Consider the following 8,051-nt stretch of genomic DNA (forward strand, 5'->3'; position numbering starts at 1 on the left):
AGTAGATCTATATCTAGCCACCGCTCAGAGTAGATCTATATCTAGCCACCGCTCAAAGTAGATCTATATCTAGCCACCGCTCAGAGTAGATCTATATCTAGCCACCGCTCAAAGTAGATCTATATCTAGCCACCGCTCAGAGTAGATCTATATCTAGCCGCTCAGAGTAGATCTATACCTAGCCGCTCAGAGTAGATCTATATCTAGCGAGCTACACTCCGGGAAAGAACCCCAAGTGTCGATGTTGAAGGCACCCGGAAACTCTAGCACGCCCTGACTGCGAGAGGCTGACAAGGGGTGGACGGGAGCTTCTGCCCCCAGATCCTAGCCTGCAAAATTGCCTGAACGGAACAACTAGTATTACTAGAGACAACTCATTTTACTCTATGTCAATAGTTAATATCTTGTAGTTTCAGACATATCTGCGGTGAAATAACCCAGACTGCACAAAGGAAGGGGTTTCAAACTTTAAAATGCCTTTCATCTTATTTTAGATGCGAAGTTGGGGACTGGACTCTTTACGTAAGCTGCAAAGTACCACAAAGGATGGGCCGAGAACACAAGACAACAAGGTGACGAAATTAAATCGATTAGAAAGCATGCACAATTTATATATGTCTGAAACTACAAAATTTCAACTACCTTCCCCTACTTCCGATAAATTATATATTGTAGGTTGCACTAGAAAAATTAATTCCATCTTTCCGGACAGTAAATATCCCTTGTTCCCTCAAAAATATCAGCCAAAAGTAAACAACCAATCTAAGCTTCTGATCTGCAACAAAGAAAGATCTTGTTATATGTGCACATTAGCTTAGAGCATGCATCAGAAAACCACAGAGTCGCAATCAGAATATCGAATACGTATGTAGCTTAACATCTATTCATTCATGTCATGCATGTGACTTTGAACTTTGAGCCTGTTTGAGAGTGCATGCAAATAGGTATGAAGTGACTTTTTTGTCATTTGTTATTTGCAAAATATAAAAAGATCTTGAAAACTAGACCTAAACAAATTTCACCGTTTTCGTGTTCAGCGCCCTAAACATCTACACAAAGTGATGTTTGAGCCCGGAAGAACACTTAAAAATTACACCAATGTGACTATCATTCCCTCCTGAGAGAGTGATGCTTGTTGACACTCGATACGTGTCAAGGCGTGCTGGAATCGGGCGTTCGTCAATTTTTTGGATTATGGTATTATCTTAAAAACCTGTTCCTTCGACTTCCTTTTGGTGAAAAACATTTCCATGTTGAATAGAAGTCGAAATATTTTCGATTGAAGGAGGAAGGGGTCGCCTGATTTCAGAGATAAAAATTTGTGAGAGAATTGGCCCCCAAAGTTTGGTCTCTTCCATAACCCGAGAGTCCTTGGAAACTGAAAAAGTACATAATTTAAGCCTTTAATCAGTGTTCTTCAGTAAATATCCACACACAAATGTGTGTTCAAATGGATATAAAAAAGCTTTAAAAAAATTAGAAAATAATAACCCATGGGCCAAAAAATTCATTTCTTTGATTTCATGATTTTGACGATTGCCCGATTTCACCACGTTGCCTCACACAATGTGCCACCTTAATATACCAAGGTGACAGGTGAACCTCCACGCTTGCATCCCGTTGTTCACAGAAATCTACCCATTTCTATATTATGTTGTGGTACAACCTGATTCTGCCCAGTCACACACAAGCTGCTGCGATATCCAAATATACAACAGCCTCCCCATGACATGGTGATTGTCCCTGCTTATAGGACAACTCATATTATGCAATCTAAGGGCTTTTCCAATTTTCGACATTAAGAAAACCGCTCGTTGGTATTCCCAACTCATTTAAAAATAGGTCCTAATGATATCAGCACCGCCGTTTTACCACAGACACACACACATACAGCACGCTCGCGGCCCCTCAGCATCAGACAGGAGCCGTCGTAACAATAACTCGTTCCGTCGATTGTCGCAGAAACGGCACTGCAAGGCAGACGACATCACGCAGGGAATGTCACAGCATGTACATAGCGAGACAGGACACGTCTGTGACGGCGACATCTTGGAACAATTACATCAGCGTCTCTCCTAGAACTCACCAATAATAAATTGTGAGGTGTGCTGACAAAATGAGTTACTTCTCACAATCCACAAATGGAGACATTGGCCAAAAATTGACACTACCCGTAAAAATTTGTAGATTTTCTATTGATGCCATATTCTTAAAGTACAACATGCCTTTTATTATTTTATACTTATAAATTGTAAAAACTTCACCTATAAGCGTAAAGTATCTATTTCCACAGGGCTTACATCCGAGAAGTAACTCATTTTGTCAGCACGCTTCACAATTGTTCTTTCACAGGGTACTACCTTATTAAACCAGTTCTAGAATAGTTTTCTATTTACTAAAATAGTAGTTCAACTCTCTGGATTAACGATACCGGGCGAAATGTCCTCACGCCAACCCCCGCCAGGAACATTGTGTCTCCAGCGGCTTGGTCCTGTGACATTACGTCAGTGTTGATCTATACCGGTGGAGCGCTATAAGGAGCACGTCATTATCCTCTTCGTCCATTTGCCCTTCTGAAACAAAACATGAGGCAGATGAATATCACAGAGAGGGAGAGAAGGAGAGAGAGAGAGAGAGAGAGAGAGAGAGAGAGAGAGAGGGAGGGAGGGAGAGATGGAGAGGGAGAGAGAGAGGGAGAGAGAGAGGGGGGAGAGAGAGAGAGCGAGAGAGGGGGGGAGAGAGAGAGGGGGAGAGAGAGAGAGAGAGAGAGAGAGAGAGAGAGAGAGAGAGAGAGAGAGAGGAACCCGACTTCGTTATAAAGCTTTTTATATTTCGTTAACGTATCTTAATATTTTACTGTGACACACAAGAACTTGTGTATACTAAACTAATTCGTGTTTCGGATTTGTGTTTGATGGTTCAAATGTGCCTCAACATTTGCCTCCTGGTCGTGTATTAGGTGTCCACTACGTCTTTAAAGAGTTATTGAGCAAAAGTAAATGACTTCACAAGTCACGAGTATTCATAAACAATATATTTCTGTGTTTTTAAATTTATTACCGCGTTTCAAACTTGACAGTGCGATATAGCTCATAAAAACCCATGTTATACTTTTTATTTCAAATTTTTAAGTTATGAGAGGAAGGTTTTATTTTATCATTTCTTTCTCTGTTGCTCCCTGCTAGCTTGCAATTTGATTAGGGAAATGTTCAGTTTAGAAGAGGGTTAAGGTTGTTCAAACCTAGCAAAGCAAAGTGAACTATATAATATAATGTACAACTTTCTAGAAATGTACAGTAACTATGTAGACCTAGATCTATGTAACGCAGGACGCACAGCGGAAGATCACCCGTCCTGGGGGAAAGTACCCTGCCCTACCAATCTTATTAGGAAAAAATATTGATATTGCATGAAAAGACTAATCAGGATGGTGGGTGGTTGGCGGGTGCTCGTGTGTGGTTTGCTCATTCTTTCCAATAAAAATTCTATCGTCTCTATCACCCCTCCTTCTTTTTTGTGTTTGTTACTCTCTTTGAACACGTCTAGTCTTCGGCATTTATATAACCTTATTGTGCTGCAAGTGCTGTAAAACACTTAGATCTACTAAAACTAAACTAAATCAGGATGTCATACATTAAAAATCCTAAGGTTCAAGGAAGGAGTTCCACAGAACGCTGGCCGACAAACAAAACAGAAATAAAGGAGGAGATATTTTGAGCGGGGTATAAAAACCCATCCCTAACCTTAACCCTAACCCAAGGACTACTATACTATATAGTATAGTAGTCCTTGCCCTAACCCTAATTCTTGTATAGTTTGCTTAATGAACCTTGTCACGGCAAGTGCCGGCCCTCTGCGGAACTCCAAGGCTCAACGCAAAGAATAATCTCAATACTCGACGTAAATTTAATTTTTTTGTTTTTTAAACACTGACAACTGATGTGTTGAACGAGCTATAGTTGATCTCGCAAAGCAGTACGGATGGGTCTTGATCCACAAAACAGTTCCTGTCAACTTCCGAGCAATAGGATGATAGCAAAAGTCACCGGTACTTTTCCAGCTCTCTGGTGTGGTTGGTCTGTGCACTACACACGTCGATACTTGGAAGGATCAGGGACAACCAGAACGCATAAGACATAGTTCACAATTGTTGAAACAAAATACTGGAGGAATGACAAGGACTGATGCCACCATACATCTTCCCTCGACGAGGGGTCAACGATGAAAGAAAGAGTGACCAAAAGGTTCTATAGGCCTATACCCAGTACTCTGCCATTAGCTGACAAAACGCCTTTTTTTCCTTCAAAGCAGTTTTTAGAAAAATAGTTGTTTTTGTTTGGGGGTTTATTTTGTCAGTGTACCCGTTGAAAATAGAGTCATTCCGAAACTTGAATTCTAATTTATTCAAAACCTAGTCAGTTTCACTTTTATTTTTATCACACAATGAGACTTTCGATTTAGCAAATAAAACATTTTGGCATCTTGGCACCAAAATGAAAAAAAGTCGTTAAGTTAGCTTACGGCAGTTCAACGTCCATCTACGAAAGGACCGAGCCAAACGGGAAATTCGTGTTAAGGACCCTTACGAAGGACACAACGTTGGACCGAGGTAACGCTCGAACCCCCGAACCCTCAATCTCATGATTACGGGTCCTGTAGCCTATCCCCAAGGCTACCGAAGTCACTCTGTTGTGGTAAAAGGGCTACGTCTTCAGCAAACATATAGATCTAGAGCGAAGATGCTTTGTTCAACATAATACAGCCTATTGACTGAATCAATATCAACTTTATATCAATTAGTTGTTGTTTTTTTATCCATCTTCTTACCCCACCCCACCCCCACCCCCACCCCCAATCGATTCCTGTTATAGTTAGTTTAGTGTGTGTCGACTCAAGGCTCAAGGCACCCCGAAAAAGCAGTTCACAAGAGAGTGACAAACATACACAGGAAGTAGAAGGAAACAGAATGACGATAGCTGGGATAAGGAAAGAAAAAGCGGCAGTTCCCCCTACGCTTTTCCGGCACAGTCTGAGCAGAACATTGATAAACCAGCCCATTTACAATTATTCTACTGTGCATAAGACCATGTGGGAATGGCCTAAAGACACTTCAGCCTGTAGCACTGTCCTGGGGTGGGGGAATCTATTCCTGTCCACCCACCGCACAGAGCCAGCAGGTATAGAAGTAAACGAAGAGCAAGAGATAGGAGTGTATCATGTCATTCAGAAAAATAAAAGGTACAGTTTTCCTACGCTTCTTAAAACCCGGGAAAATGCCGAAATCTAGATTCTAAATCACCATCAGCGATCAGCTCCTCGCTTATCTATTATCTATTTGTGGTGGCCGAATGTTGCTATTCAAAAGGATTTTTAATGGCTGCATCGATCGACATGCGGTTTTCACCAAAAGATTCTTTAAAATATTCTCCAGAGCATGACACCCTTGATTTTTTCAGTTTTGAGACAGTTTTGCTTCAAAAAGCTAAATTTCTTTATTTCGCCGATCGCTTTTGTAGGTCGACGCTTCTGTCTCTGTAATTTTAGGAAATTCGGAAGTGATATTTCGCGAGGCGCATTTTGTTTTGAGAGTATAGATCTAGACTTTATAATATTTTGCATCGCTCAAGATTAATTGCCCCATTCCAGTAGGCCTAGAGTGTAAATATAGAAGGCCAATGATTTTTAGTTGATATAAAAAGCACCAATCATTCCTTTCATCGAAAGGGGGCCCAGCTAGTTTATTTCTAAATCTGGTTCATGTTCTGCCTTTGTGAACACAGTCTAGATCTATTGGTTTCAGCAGCACCTCGTTGTCTGCCTCCCGTGTTTGTAGTGAGAGCGAGAAGAGAAAGTGAGTGTTCAACCTATACCATTTCAACATTTCAGAGCACGTGAGCGAGCTGGTGGCACATTGTACACCGATAAACAACATTAGTAATCTTTGCCTGGGGCAAATTGATGTCACACGACTAGTCTATTTTTGCATTTTTCGGGATTTGACGAATGAAGGTCAAATTCTATTATTAGAATCTATATTTTCTTAGTTTTCACATCAAAATTTGACCAAGAGAAGGAATATGAAGGGGCTCTCATGATGGACAGGTTACGGTGTTTGCCTTTCATTCAATAGGTCCCGGGTTCGAAACCTGGCAGCAACGGACAGTTTTCTTCTCTAAATATTCTCCTTTCACCCACTTTCCCTGCTCTCTTAACCATGTTCTGTCATCTGCTTTCGACTGCAAATTTACCCCCCCCCCCCCCCCCCCCTTCCTTTCCCCTTCTAGGCTCCTGACTCTTTCTGCAGCCTTCCATCTGCTACTTCTTGGCCCCTTCTTACTGCTATCTTTCAGCCACACTCTTAATCTTATGGTGGTAGGTAAGATCTAAGGCCTTGCCTTCTCGGATAAGGGTTAAACATCCCGGGGGTTTATTATGCAAGTTGCGCAAGTTAAAGATTCCTTAGTGATTGAGAATCGATAAGAGTTAAGTAGGTTTCGTCTGCTATCCGGCAAAATTCAAAATTAATTCTTACCAAACTGAATGTGTTATGTGCCCGGCGTACTCATTTGACCTTATACAGTCGCGAGCGGCGTAAAACACTTACCAAAGAAAACGATGCGAATTTGCATCAGATTTAGATTAGCTATTTCATCAGAAACGTGCGAGAAAAAATTAGCCTGGCTGACTTTGTCCCGCTTCTCGGAAAATAACGGAAACAATGATGGCCTCCATAAGGCAAACTAGACAGATGGACTTCAACTCCCTTCAAACCGCTGTGTTTTAGCAGGTGGCCTAGTGGCTAGGCTACTGGACCTGTAATCGTGAGATTGCGGGTTTGGGGGTTCGAGTGTCAGCTCGGCCTGACGTTGTGTCATTAGGAAAGACACTTTACATAAATTTCCCATAAGGCTCGGTCCTTTCGGAGATGGACCTTAAACTCGGAGGTCTCGCCAACTGTTAACAGTATTGATTGTGGCGTTAAACCTATACCATGCCACTTTCACAACATGACGGAACACGCAGGCGGGCGCGGAAGTTTGGTGTGAACCATGCTGTGAACGCATAGTAATGAGGAAAGGAAAAACCTACAAGCTTTCACAGAAATGTGGGGGCAGGGCGGTGTTTGACGTACCAGAGTTTGTCGTCCTGTCTGTGGGAGACCCACTAGAAAAAACAAACAAACAACAAACTTCACAACATTCAACCCAACCTGGGACCTCGAAATCCTTCGTTCCTCTCCAGAAGAGACGAAGTCGTTTTTCCTCGATTACGCATCGGACACACGGCCCTAACACACAAATACCTCCTCCTGGGTGATGAGAAGCCGTTCTGTGTCGAATGCGACAGAGATGTTACCATTAGACACATTTTAACCGAATGACTAGATTTCGGAGAGACCCGAAGGAAATATTTAGATGGAAAAAAATGAAAGATCTGTTTTCCGTCGTTGTTCCCAACAGAATTTAGGATTTTATGAAGGCCATTGGCCTTTATGGGAAGTTATAAAATGGATTGTTCGAAAATTTTAAAGTGTTTAGAAGGTTGCTTTAAATTTAAAATCTATTTACACTCATTTTTTTAGCGTTTTATCAATTTTAATTAGAAATATTGACCAGAATCAGGCTCAGCAGTGAGCTGTTGAGAAAAAAACAACTTGTTTCGCGCGCTCATATGACCTTATGCAGTTGCGAGCGCCGTAAAACCCCGTACTAAACTTTTTAAAAACCTAGAGTTTGTGGAGAGCAGGCTGGGTGCTCAGATTGTTCAGGTAAAGGGATGTTGGGCTAGAGGACTTTCATGTCTTTTTTTATTTATCTACTCATTTTAGTAAGTGTTTTACGGCGCCCGTAACTACATAAGGTTATATGAGCGCGCGGCTCAAAGTAAGATCTCCACGTTCAACTCAACAACAAAAGTAAGATCTCCACGTTCAGCTCAACAATAAAAGTAAGATCTCCACGTTCAGCTCAACAATAAAAGTAAGATCTCCACGTTCAGCTCAACAAAAGTAAGATCTCCACGTTCAGCTCAACAATAAAAGTAAGATCTCC

This window comes from Aplysia californica, unplaced genomic scaffold (assembly GCF_000002075.1).
Source record: "Aplysia californica isolate F4 #8 unplaced genomic scaffold, AplCal3.0 scaffold01568, whole genome shotgun sequence".
Lineage (NCBI taxonomy): Eukaryota > Metazoa > Mollusca > Gastropoda > Aplysiida > Aplysiidae > Aplysia > Aplysia californica.